This window comes from Centrocercus urophasianus, unplaced genomic scaffold (genome assembly GCF_019232065.1).
Source record: "Centrocercus urophasianus isolate 14NV4802_14NV808 unplaced genomic scaffold, USGS_Curo_1.0 seq_12, whole genome shotgun sequence".
Taxonomy (NCBI): domain Eukaryota; kingdom Metazoa; phylum Chordata; class Aves; order Galliformes; family Phasianidae; genus Centrocercus; species Centrocercus urophasianus.
Window position 1 is genome coordinate 21,998,973 of NW_024884364.1, and position 14,654 is coordinate 22,013,626.

The following is a 14,654-nucleotide window of genomic DNA, read 5'->3' on the forward strand; positions in this document are numbered from 1 at the left end:
TGTTTTTGTTCTGGACTGGACAGTCTTTTAATGACAAAGGGTGAAATTCATGTTTTATAAATATTTCACCAAACACCTTGACAGCTATTTACCTTCTGAAGCATAGCAGTTTCTTCTGTTGATTTTCAAAGCACTTAGGACTTCACAGAAGTGGTAGTGTTCATGCAAATGTAATACAGTATCTGAGTTTAAGATACTGCTATTTCCCTGTGTTTTCATGCTGCTTTCATAGCAAGAAAGTGCTGTTTATCAGTGCTGTCTCTGCAGTTTTCAAACACCACAGGTAGCAATAGGAGTGACTCAGTGCTTCCATTAACGTATGCGGTTTCCCTTTTTGTACCTTTCATGATTTCTGGCTTACATTTAAGGTAATCGTTGAGTGGCAAGGATCTGGTTTTCATTTTGCACTTGTATCTGACCAAGGCATAAGGCTGAACATGATGGAGCTACAGCAATATGTCCCATGGCAGTAGTTTGTTAGTTTCCATGTTATATGTTCTTTTGTTTGCAATCAGCTCCAGCTACTACTGGAGCTACTACTGGTCCCTTACTGAGCTTGTCATCCTCTGGAGACATAAAAGCAGAATTGGGATCCAAAAATGTAGTGACAATTTTAGTGTCATCGTTTCAATAGCACTAGATTGATATGAAGGCATGGTGTTTTGGGACAAAACAATAAGGGCTGTGACTATCAAGAGCTCTTTCTTACCTGTATAACATCAGCAGTATTCATGTATGTGCACATGTTCATATACATGAACCCCACATTTTTTGTGGGATGGTTTTCTATTTACAATGCCTCTGTCTGTCTGCAAGGGAGTCAAGAACATCCTTATATGCTAGAGAAGGATTCTGAACTTCACTGTTAGTCTTAAACTAGCCATGACAGATGAGAGTCTGTTCTCAGCCTCATATTTCTCTGGTAGTGGCAATTCTGCAGTCTTCTCACTTAACTTGTTCCATTGCCTAACTTTTCAAATAGTTATAGTGTTTTCCTAATATTAAATCTAAATTACTCCTTGCTGCATCTTAAACCCATTAGTTCTTGTTCTGTCCTTGTTCTCTAATGAGAATAATTGGTCTACGTCCTTTCTATAACAACCCTTTACATATTTGTAGACAGTAATGCTTCCCCTCAGTCCTCTTTTCTCTAGACTGAACAGGCCCTGTTCTCTCCAACTTTTCTCAGAGGTCTTATTTACTAACCCTTTCATCATTTTTGTTGCTCTCACATGAACTCACTCCAATTTCTCTGTCTGTTTTAAAAAGTGGTGCCCTCAAACGAATGCTGTTCTCCAAATGAGGCCTAACCAATGCTAAGTAGAGCAGAATAATTATCTTGCTTGTTTAACATGAGACACTCCTGAACACGGCTCTCACCTCTTCTTTGAAAGCTTGGTGATCTTGACTCACGTCCCATTTATCATCCTTTATAACTCCACAGAAAACAGAAGCTCGCCAATGGAACATTTTTACAGCAAAGAAAAATAGATTAAGTACTGAATTCCTAATTATCCCCTTTGCCAAAGGAGAGGCTTTCCCCTCCTTGCCGGCTTACACTGCTGACAACCACAAAGTGGACTTTGACATCCCTCACTGCAAGGCACAGGTGCTCCTCACCATAAAGCTGGGGCTTCCCATTCCTCCTCCCTGCCCTTGCATGGGGCCTTAGGCTGCCACTCCTTCCTCTTGCATGTCCCCCAAAGCCTCTTTCTGCCGTCTGTGGCTCCTCTGAATGGCCCCAGTAGACAAGAGTAGTGACAGTTGCCAGCCTTCACCAGGTTTTGCTCAGCAAGGTTGCTTCAGCTTGAACAAACTTGCAGGCATGCATGAGAAGGAAAGTGCATTAATGCAACTATGTGGTAAGGATGGCTGCTGCAAGCAGCCTGTGCACAGAGGCTGCAAGCCCAGTGCACAGAGTGATGCCTGGCAGCACTGCTGAGAGCCCACCTGCAAGCATCAGCCATTCATACATCAACTTTTAGTGAGGACTCACCACTGATCTTGGGTTTATTTGTACCCAACCTATCATAAATGCAGGAAACAGCAATGAATTGTATTTAAAAGAAAAAAAAAGTTCATTAAAGAGTAAAAGAATACAGCCTCTATAATGCAAAGGTGCTTGCCTGTTTTTCACATTGATAGAGGAGCTAGCATGCTGATGTTTGAGGGCTGTTCCAAAAGTAATGCTTCCTGTTTTATGATGTTTGTCCACAATGTCTAAGGTGGATGTTGGTGATATGGCAGCAGATGTTGAACCTTCCTGCCAAAATCCTATTACATTTTGTTGCCGTGTCACAGATAGCAGCAGAGGGGCAGTCTGACAAAGTGGCATCTGACATGGAAGCGCATCCGAATCAAAGGTGTGTCGTTGAATTCTTCCACATGATAAATTGCACCCATTGGCATTCATCAACACCTGCTGGACGTTGTTGGAAACCAAGGAGTGGATGTGAGCACAGTGAGATGGTGAGTGGTGCATTTCAGCAGAGTGACGGTGACAGTGGGTCACCTCCCCTGGTGAAGATTTTTGTAAGTGCGGCATGCAGGCTCTTGTCCATCACTGGTGACAATGCATAGCTAATGGTGATGGCTATGTTGGAAAATCGTGTTTTGTAGCTGAAAATTTGCTCTATCAAATAGTGATATTGTGATTTTTGTATCTCTTGTAGTTTCCACTGAAATTAATAGGAGGCATTACTTTCGGAGTGACCTACATATATTAATGTGCTCCTCATGCTTCTAATTCTATTGGACTGCAATTAGTTCTTTGTTCCGTATAGAGCGCAGGCTTTTAGCTAGGAAATTCAAGGCACCCACCATATGACATTGCTGGTCTTTAGTTTGTTTTCTTCTGGATTATCTGCAGGTTTGGCCTTTGAAAGAGTTTGAAAAGAGCTCCAGTTCAGCTGCTTGGTGCTGTGCAAGCACCCCTGTTAACATGTCAGAAGTCAAGCCTTGTGACTTGGCCATCTGTTTTCCAAGTCCACTTCAGCTGTGGAAGCCTGCAATGACCAGATGAGCAGGGGTCTGGGGGATGGGGAGGTGGGAAGGAAGGGAAGGCTGGAGAGCTGCAGCCAGTGTGCTAGTGACAGAAATAGTAGCAAGAGGAGGAAGAGGCACACTACTGTTTTGAGTCACAGTCAGGGAGTAGAGGATGCATTTATCTTTATCTTTACTCTGAAATGGTTATCAAGGCTGTGGTTTTGTTTTGTTTCCATGTCTGTGCTGTGAATTCTTTGCCTCAGCGTCGTTCCTGATGCTTGTTTGGGTACTCTAGTAGGAAGGATTTGGGAGGAACTGCTCTGGGCTTTGAGGTGCTGCAGCAAGTGGATGCTTCATCAGCGGAAGCACCTTTGCAGGATTCCCTCACAGGCAGCTGAGAGGTTGGTCCTAAATCCTGCCCCAATTCTCCTGCCAGTGATGAAACTCCCAGAGCTCCCCTGCAGGGAGAAGGAACCCTGATATCCCACTGTAATGTCAACTTGCTACCATTTTACTTTGGAGTCTTAACCAAAACATGGTCTCCTTACCTTCCAATGTATGCATGTGATGCAGGGACAGCAGTGCTTTCCACAGACTCTCTGTGACATTAAATGCCTACCAGGCTTTGGGGTTGGACCCAGACACCCCATTGCCTTTGCTGAGCTTAGACTCAGCCCTGGAGATCCACGCACCTGAAGACACTGCTGCAGGTTACTTTTTTTCAGAGAGCAAGGCTTAATCTGCTGACACACCAATTTGTCTGTAAATAATTAAAAACTCAGCGAATGAATCCTGATGAAATGTTTCACTTTTGGATTTGGAGGGAGTATGCAAGGGCACGAATCCACCTGCCTCCTCGTCCCTGCAGTCAGCAGAGGTGCTGGGCCAGAGCCTTCTCTTTGCTGAATCTGTGTTTGCCAAGAGAGGGCGAGGCACTCTGGCTTCTTTGCCTGGCTCTTGATCTACAGTGCAGCTGCCAGGAGCTACTCTGGCATGCAGCCTTCAGCAGCTCCTCCAAGGCCGTAGCCACAATGAGTACAGGCAGATAGTGCTATGGGTTGGGTGCTTCCCTGTGCCTTTCTTTCTCCTGCCCATCTCTGCCTGCCCTACCAATGTGCCCCTCAAAGCGAAGGGGCAAAGGAGCCTGAAGATGTGCATTGGTGCTGACAATCACTCATGCATGCAGGTAGCACAGCTTTTCCCTTTTACCTCAGCACCTTATAAGCAATGAAGAGAACATGCCCATGATTTACGAGGCTCGTGCTGAATGTAGTGGCATCATTGACTGCTACATTTTTCCAGATCGGTGCACCAGTGTGTTGCTTAATAGACCTCTAGCGTAATGTGCGGCGGTACAACGCTCTGTACCTTGGAGCTAAGACTTAGGAGATAGAACAGTGCAGTTGCTTTTCATACTGCACACAGTGAAATTATACAGGAAGTAAGCCACCTCGTGAAGAGACTAGATACAAGAGGAGTGATTTTTCTCAGATAAATTAAAAAGAACGATTAAATGCTAGATAGGTAGGATACTACAGAAATGCTATTCTTGCTAGGGAACTGGCCATATACGTTACCTACTGACTCTGAAATGACTGGGAAAGTGTACTTAATAAAATCGCTACTGCTGATTTATTTTCTGATAGAAAAAATAGAAATGAGGTTTGGTTACACCGCATAGTGCTAAAATACTGTGGCTTGTAAAGAGCACCTGAATATGTGAGGACACGATGACTGGGTTGCTCTGCGCTTGACTGATGAGCTTGCATGGCCCTAGCAAAAACCTCATGCATTGAGCAAGGAACCATGAAACACAGACCCATCTGTCTGCAGTCTGCTGTCTCTTTTGGCTTTGCAGTGCAGTGCCTTGTTTGTGTGGGATGGTGAATGCAAATAAAACTGACTGAAAGCAGGAAAGGTGTCCCCAAATTTTCAAATCCAGCATCTTTTTGGCATCTCTTGTTGGCCAAGGTCAATACAACTCCTGGGGAATTTCTCCTGCCATCAAAATTCTGATCCTGTTTTGGGCCAGTCACACAGACAGTGAGGCTCTGAAGCAAAGCTGGTGAGGGGTCTGGAGCACAAAACTTATGAGGGGCAGCTTAGGGAACTGGAGTTGTTCAGTTTGGAGGAGGCTCAGGGTAGACCTTATTGCCCTCTACAGCAACCTGAAAGGAGGTTGTGGTGAGGTGGGGGTTGGCCTCCCAGTTAACAGTGGTAGGATGAGAGGTAATGGCTTCAAGTTGCACCAGAAGAGGTTCAGGTTGTGTGTTAGGGAAAAATTACTACCAGAAAGAGTGGTCAGGCACTGGAATGGGCTGCCTAGGGAGGTAGTGGAGTCCCAGTCCCTGGAGGTGCTCAAAAAACATTTGGATGTGGCACTGAAGGACGTGGATTGGTGGGTAGTACTGGTGGCAGGTGGATGGTTGGAGACTAAGTGATCTTACAGGTTTTTTCCAACCTTAATGATTCTATGACAATGATTTTTACTCAGAGGATAAGTACAATTCATTTTAAAGACCATCCCAACACTGTACCAAAACCTTTTCATTCATCTCAGCAAATGTTGGCAATTTGTAATCCTGACTATTGAGGGGGCAGCCCTATAGAGAGAACTTCTTGTGTTGTGCATACTCAGGCCATCTCTAAACTCTCTGATTGTGGAGTGTAGCAATTTCCTCTTTGCAAAGATTTGCCTCCCACTCAAAATACATACCTGAATATTGTAACAGTTTGGGGCTTAACTCAAATTAATCGCCACAACACTAATTTCTTGAAAAATAGGAAAGAATAAGTGTGTCACAGCAGAGTATAGTTGCCTGCACAGAGACATGGTGCAGTGTTGCTGCCCCATATGGGTCTGCTTCATGCAGACACAGGTTATGTTGGGACCTGACACCTACACATGGACTCCCCATTCAGTGGGAAGTTTGGGGGAATTTCTTTACTGCTCTTTTAGACTTTCAGTGTTCAGAGTTCAAATTCTCTGACTCAGTGGAATAGAAGTTAAAAATAAAAGAATGGGCTGTGAATGTGTCTGCCTCGTGTTCTGGGATGGGAAGAGAAGTGGAAAAGCTTTGTTGTTCAAATGAGTAACGTGCAAACACCGTTCTTCCCTGTTTTTAGTTCTCTGACTGTTGTCAGTGCGATAGAGGAAGCAGAAAGACCACAGCCTGGTGTTCTGAGTCCATGTCAACAGCTAACCAAGCCAACTTGGCCTTTCTCCCCACACTTGTAAGTGACAGAGATAACCTTTGTGGAACGGGGAGTGATCAAACAGTTGTTGTATACCACGCTCCTTTGAAATATGTCAGTAATACATACTGGCCATGTCTGCTTTGATACTCAGTTCTTAACAACTTGATAGGCAATCCATAACTTAAAAAAAAAAAATAATCTTTAAAGTGTGAGTGTGACAAGAAGCCCCTCAATCTGTTAAAGACCAGCTTCAAAATCTTCCTTCTAAATACAGCTATTCCAGTTATATAGTTAGCTATTCCAGTATGTGCGATGGCACAGCACTGTCCATTCTCTCAGACCTTAAAAGATAATGTATTAGAACCTTGAATATTTCCTGGCTCAATGCATTTTTTAATATCATTTGCATCGGTGTCTCTGTTCACCTTGCATTTCATGAGCAAGTAAACTGTGGAATGTTAACCTTTCCTGTAAAAAAAAAAAGAAAGCACTTTAAGTGGAAGTCAATATTGGCACAGTCTACAAAAAAACTGTCTCAGCTGTCTGGGTGAATGCTTTGTCTGGCCTTCCTTGCAATTCTTTGGGTTGTATTCGTTGTTTTTTCTACTCCTTCTTCTTTTAAGGCTGAAAAAAAGAAGTTTCACAAACTAATATTAGTATCAAATTCTCTAAATTGTCAAGTCATGCTCTGGCTAGTTTTTCTCCTCTACAGCGCTATGTGCCACATTGAGCATTTATGCTTACAGTACATCTCCTCTTGTGTAATTTATAGTATTTAAAGGCTCAGATGATCCCGTGGCTTCTTAGTTCCTCAGTGCTTAAGTGGACTCTTGGCTCGGTAACAGTGATTCCAAATCTAACAGGCAGCCACTTGCCATTACAGTGCTTGATGGCTCCCATACTCCAAGAACGTAACTAGCAGTATGAAAGATTTCTCCAAAGACTGATGCGTGCAATTAACTGAATTACTTCAACGGGGTGCAGATAGGACAGATTTAAAGTGGAGCCTGTTACTGTGCCAGGGGCTGGATGACAATCCTGCTGTGCCAGTCGAGGGAAAAGAAAACCCTTCTCTGCCAGTTCTCAACGAAGGAATTCTTGCTGTGACAGCAGATCTAGCGTGCATGCTTGATTTAATGCCCTCAATTACCATATCTTTGTAATTATCGTTCATGTCTGATAAGTCTTGTGGAAACGATCAGGTCTTGAGTAGAGGATCTAGGAGTCTTGTAAGAATATAATGTCTTGAATTGATCTTTGTTTAATGTTTCACCGCTCTGCTACCAATTGATCATTCTTTGAATAAAATGATAGCATAGCTGTATGCCAACACCTGTGATTCATTTTCACTTAGATAATCAAAATGTTGTTTCACAAGACCCTGATGACGTTCAGGATGCCTTTTAGGAGGTATTACCTTACTCCAAGCTGATTCAGATGGTCCGTTTCTTATAACTCTATCAGACTAAATCCTATGGTTTATGAGGCATGCTTTTCTCTTGCAAAAAGTTCTGACAGGGGTACAAAACTGTTTCATTGCAAAGTATTTCAACTACTGAGGAATCACAGTAATTTTGGTTTTTTCTCCACTTGAAGAATCTCAGCATATTCTTTATCAATAACTATATGTTGCAACTTTTTTTCACTAAATTTAAGGGTATGCATCCTAGTGCATGCGGATCAATTGTTCATCCAAGCATCTGTTTTCTCTCTATCACGTTAAAATCATAATGCTAAGATTCAAACATTGCCTTTTTTTTCAGGAGAGCATCTTTCAGCTCTGCCAACAAATTAAAATTAAGTTTTTCTCTCCTCTAGCAGTTATGAACAATAACGTTTGTGTTTGTAGCTGAATTTTGAAAGCACATATCCATCTGCCAGGTTATGTGCTTCTGTTATTACTATTGTTTAATCCTAATTAAATAATTAATTTAAATAGTGCCATGGAGTTTGAAGCTTGCATAGTAATAAAATGGTATGCAAAGATCACCTTTAGGAGGACTTGAGCTTGGAAGCAGGAAAACCCAATGAATCTGGATGCTCTAATGTAGTTAAGAGACCTTGTAGTTCTCAGGTTGCTGTAGTAAGCAGGTATTTCATAGACTTTAGGTTAGGGACACAAGTGAATTTTACTTAGGAAACAATTTTCCTACAGTTTTATGTCTGAACATAGCGATATGTTCTCATGTTGTAGCACACTTTTTTGATATTACATGAGGCACAGTAGCAGTAGCATCAGGAAAATTGCACTGTAGCACAGACTGCTGTCTGCCTGCAGCAAAGACAAAGTTTGTATAGGACACAGAAGGCACAGAGCCCCTGCTGACCTCCTGTGAATGAAGTTTTTAGTACACTCTGAGAAAGCAATCTTTCTTCCCGTGGTCTTTGTACTATCTCGTATGTGTCGTCTTTTTTTTCTAAGGAGAGAAGACACCGCTGTAATTTTATAAGAACTATCAGCATCAAAAAGACTCTAAAACATCTGAAAAGGCCAGAATTGTGATTTATTATGTCAGCCACCTCCTTTCACATTAACACAGACCAATTGGAAATCAGCCTGACTTGGTGGTTGGTGTGGTCAGCCTGAGTGGTGTGACTCAATAGTTGTGGCTGGCATGGCCAATTGTTTGGGCCACATAGCATGATAAATAATCAATACTGGAGTTTGTTTTTGTGATGTTATTATCATTATTATTTTTTTTAACTGAGCAATGTAGTTATTTACATCTGATAAAGATAGCCTTCCTCTTTGTCTAGTGATTCTCCTGTATTTTCATGAATGCAAGTAAAATATTCTCACTTGAAAGGTCACCATCTGCCTCTGTCAGAGACCGATATGTTGGGCTTCTCACCACTCACCTTTGCTTTCTACAACATTGATGGTCCTTTGAGTTAGTGATGCTTGTATAATTCCAGATGATAGCTTCCCATAGCCACGTGATACCATTTCTTCCTGATTAAGCAGAACAACTGAGCACCTGATTGACTTTTACCATAAATGCTGACATTCTGCAGCCAAAGAGGGACATGGGGAAAAAACACTTTGATAGTCTTTAATGCATACAGACCATTTTCAGCAAAGATTTCCATTTCAAGAGATTTGTTAGTATAGTCTTGGATTAGTGTATGCACTGAAATCTTTACTTAGGGAGATTTTCATCCTCTGAGGCACACACATCACAGCTCCTTGTTGTTCAGAATCCATTTGACTATATGCTGAATAATGAATATTTTTAAAAGCTTTATCCAGCTACACTGTGACACTTTACCAATTTCAGCTAATCTGACACCCTTGCTTTAATTTTTTTTTTTTTTTGACATTTCCTAACATAAAACTTTTAGCAAAGACTTCTAGCTATTTAGAAATTCTTCAGTCCCAGGCCAATGAAGTGCTGAGATGATGATTAAAAAAAAAACAAAATAAAAAATAAGGTATGCTGAATTTGTTTTAGAACAAGCTGACTAGCTGCAATTGAGGTTAATTGACCTTTATAATGGATACACAGGACAGTACTAAAGCTATATACATAAACCACAAGTTTATTTGAAAGCAAATTGTGTTAATTGACATTCATTGTGCATCTTTCTGTTGTTTATTGCTAGTTGCTCATGTGAATAGTTTGTTGATATTACAGATAGGACAAACATTTGTTTCAGACAAATAGGATTTTCAGTTGAATAGGTTTTAATTAAATGATCTCCTGTACTCAATTTGGAAATTGTGAAGTACTGTGCAGTATGTATTTAATCCTGTTGTCTAGGATCTTAAATTGTTGACTCACATCTCACACAAATTTGTTAATTTTTGGCAAATAATGTCTAACATTTCTGGCAGTTGCACAAGATTCAGGTCTTTTCCCAGAGTTAAACTTGAGATTATGGTGTTGTAGGGACAGAGCTAATGCCAGAATTATAGGTGGCTTGTCCATCTGACAGGACAAATCAGTGATATAGTAAACGTGCATTCACCACTATGTAAAAGCATAAGTGAAGTAATAAGTAAGTTAAGATGTGCAGCTGCTCTCATATACTGTTCTGTTCTGCTGGACACCGAGCTGTTGTCTTTCCTTTCATAAACCTCGCTAACCATCTGCACAGCTTCACAAACATATAGCCATGGCATTGATGTTTTACTTAGCATACAGTATGTCCACTAATGCAGCACAAACCAGTCACTTTTCCCTTTTTTTTTTAATGAAGGGAAACAATGGTTGACAAAGTTGCTATTCATCTGGCCACTGCCATTAGTGACACCTTTCTCTTCACTTTGAGAAAGAAATAAGAAGTACCCCTCCAAAGCCCCAGGTAGAAGCCTTTTCTAGGTTACAAAGCACATTTTGCTGAAAAAAGTTGAAGTGAGAAAAGATTGCTAATAAATTTAATCTAAAAATAAAGCTGAACTAAGAAGAAAGGTAGATGTCCTGTAGGCATGTTCATGGCAGTAATTCACTGGCACAGAGCTATCAGTTATGCTAATAATCTAGATCTTTCCGATTCTACTTCATTGTCTTTAAATAGCCACATAGCTAGACATTGTCAAAGAATAAAAGAAGTATTTTCTGTACATTTTCCCCACAGAAGTATTTAAAGAGAAATAACTGTTGCACCACTTCTGTTTGTGTTCCAGGGAGTAGTTCTAAGAGTGGGTAAAATAAGGAGCTTGACAGAGTCAGTGGCTGGTTGTCAACCTGCAGTGAGTATGCTACTGCCAGCCCTTAGGCCAGCCCTCAGGACATCATGGTCAAACAAGGAGCTTCAGACTGATAGGTTCATCACATGGAGAAAATACTGGAGGAATACGAGCTGAATGCCATGCACATTTACTTTACAGCCTCTTCCACATTCACCTGAGTTGTAGGGGATGACCTGCTCTCATTACCTACCAGACACAAAAGATCAGGGATGGAAACTCCATGCAGCAGGAAATATTGGACAAAATATGCTTATACTCATCCTAAGTAACTTATTCCTGGAATTGATCAAAGACCGTCATTGCATAAAGCAATTGTACAGCATACACAGCCAGCAGGCATAACAGTTTGATGCAGATAACCTTTCAGTGTGTAGTGTAACCCTTAACCTCAGTTTTGAGCTGTGAATAGGAGGCAGAGGCATTGCCATTCTGTTACTAGATATGAAAGAACCACTTCCCTCTGATATTAAAGAAGGTGAAACCATTCATGATGATATATGAATCATTTGGGAAACTGGCATTAAGACTGTTAGGATAGACTCAAAGCTGCTAACAAAGCTTTGAAAAGGCTTGTTTCTTCCATTGTATTTGCAGCACAGAGTTTTCCGTGTGTGTTTTTGTGTGTGCACCTGTGGACAGAAAGAGCTAGACTGACCCTGACCTGTTGGAACAGCTAACTCCTAGGGAAAGGGGCAGGTTGTTCTCAGAACCTAGTTTTCTGAGAAACTAGGCTGCCTGGTCAAAGGCACCTGAGGTATTATTTTTTAGTCAGCGTTGTCTTGGGCTCTCAGCACCACCTTTTGTAATGGCATCATCACTGATCACGCAGGTACCCTGATACCACAAATTATTTTGATTGCCACTGTGACTTTGTTATGAAGGTCTTTTTCATTTTATAGACAGTAAGCTGTGGACATCCCCACATCACAGGAGAAACTGATCACTCAGTGGGAGGTGTCAGGGAACCCAGAAAGTAGGGATTTTTCAAAAATATTCTTTTGCAGGAAAGCAAGTCTTGTCTTCTAGCACCGATTTCTCATCCTAATGTTAAGCAACCTTTGGGTGCAAATGTGTTCATCTACAAAGGGTACAAATTATCTTCTCCCAGCTTCATCGCTGAATGGGAGACAGTGATTCCACTTGTGTTTCTGTCATTATGGACTAGAGCAGGGTACTTTGACTAGCAAGACCCTTGACATAGTTTCCTATGTTTCCCTCACCAGACTGGTGAATTATGGGCTGATTAGCTGGGAGATAAGAGAAATGCAAAACTGGGCTTCTGGGCTCAAAGGGTTGTGCAAGTGTTCCAGCTGGCAGCCACTTGAGTCCCTCAGAGACCAGCTGGTGCTAATGCAGTTTAATGTCTTCATTGATGATCTGGATGATGGGATAAAGTGTGCTCTTAGCAGGTTAGTGGACACCACCAAATTGGAGGAGATTGGTTAATATCCTGGAGGGCAGGGCTGCTTTTCAGAGGTACATGGATGGCTGAAGAAGTAGGCTGATGGGAGCTTCGTAAAGGTAAACAGAAATAAATGTGAAGAAGTAGTTCAACTCCGTGCAATAGAGCAGACTGTCTGGAGAGGACTTTCTATGGGGAAGCTGCTCTGCAGGAGGGGCCCTGGGTGTCCTGGTGGACAAGAAGATGAATGTGAGCCAGCAAAGAGATCTTAAAATAAAGTTGGTAAAAAACTGGCATGTGTTGCCTAGAATTATGATTTCCACCCTTGAAGATCTGCTGGACATGACCTGAGAAACCAGATCTAGCTAGACTCAGATCTCTGTATTAGACTAGAAACCCCCATAAGTTGCTTCCTACCTCTGCTGTGCTGTTCTATGACGAGAGCAAAGGTATAGACAACATCTGTAGAGGATCATTTGTGGCAGTCTTTGATACCAAACGTACATTAGAAAGTAAGGACATGAACCTCTCATGTAAATTACATTTTGACATTATGGGCATGGTATTGCCCCATAATAGCAGTAGCAAGCAATGTGCTGTTGGATAGTGGAAAACTGTATGCAGGGAGACCTTGAGGACCACAAGGTAAGTGAAGCATGGGGTTGGGCGCACAATATGCGCACAGTTATTGCAGTGGAGTTCAAATAAGCACATAGAATGCACAGTTGGCTGATGTAAGTTTTCTTCTGATGAAAATTCAGTGAGAAATGGAAGAATGTATAGGCTTCCTGGCACTGAAAACATTTCAGATTTGCATATGGACAATCAAGTATTAGAAAAAAATGACTTGCTGAAGGCTGTCAGAGAATATGGAAATCTGCACTTTCTGATCTGATGTACTAGCAATACTAGTACTAGCAGTATTGATATACTGCAGTGGTATCCACCAATACACTTTGTGCTCTGCTGCAATAGGAAAGGGGAGTGATGGGCACAAAGCTTGAAACAGAGATAAATGACATGAATGCAAGAGGCAAGAGTTATGTTTACATTTGAATTCCAAGTGTTCAACTATAATAAAGTGCTCAGTAATGTTTGTATGTGTTTGTTTTCATAAGCAATTTCATCAAAAGAAGTCCCTTCAAATCAGCTCTCCCCACATCTGGATTAACAGTGAAATGAAAACACTTACAGTGTATTTTGTATAGCAAGAGAAAGGAAGGTTCTGAATTTCAATTGCATATGATTTATACAAGTGCATTTTATTGTATTTCAACAACAATTTCTGGAATTTCAAGCTTAAGAATGACCTTGTTCATTTCACAGTCCTTGTCCTTCCTTAACAACTTTCTGAATACACTTATGCATGCTTCAAGCTTTCCTCTTCAACCTGTTTCTTTTTAGATTATTTGCTTTTCTGTGTTTCTAGCAGTAGTTGAAAAAGAATAAAGGAAAAGCATCTCCTGTAGATTTTCCTTTGGAATATCTGCATCCAAGTATTCATTCATAACTGCAATATGAATGCAAATGCTCCTCACTTCTAACCTCTGTGCTGATCTTTTATGTCTTCAGAATTTTGGTGGCAAAATCTAGAGAAAGGGATGCTAATTCTGAGGACCTGCAGGCCAGCCTGCTTTGACTGTGGGACTGTGGTCCAGCACACTGCCATTCCTTTTGGTGACAGAACAGCCTTGATGGCAAACAGGGCTGAACATGAGGCAACGCTGCAAACAGCAATGTTAACTTTGACCAGAGGTGGTTCACCCCTGAGGATGTGGGGTCATCACCACCTCAAGTTTTTTGCTTTCTGTAGCCACTGGCTTTCTGCTGTGGACGAGCGGCTGCACACGTGCCAGCAGTGAGCCCTGCACCACAGCCCCAGGGGAAGTCACTGCACCTGCACTGCAGTCTCTGTGGTGGGGAAATCCCCACCAGCTGAAGCCCACCGCTGGCCGCAGAGAGATTGGCCTTCTTGGCTTCATCTCTACAGTTCCAGGCTGGTTTTGCATCTTTCTGTATGCTTTATGACTGCAAGGAAGAGCAGGCTCTCAGCTACCTCTGAAAGAAAGACTTGAGGATCTTGTAGTCCCTCTCAATCACAGAAGAAAGTTTATAAAAATGAATAGGGACTTGACACCACTGAGCAAATGGTAGAGAGGAACAAAACCCCATCCACTCGCTTCTTTTCTGAGTCTCTGGGATGTTGCAAAGATTCCTCAAAAGCAGCTCAGTTCTCCTGCAGATCCTAGAATTGGAACAGGTTTAAAAAGAAATACATATGTCTATCTACATATAAATTATACAGATTAGTCAGCATGAAAGCCAACCAGAGAACTGTTTATGCTCAGACAGCGTAATCCAAGATCAGTGTGATTA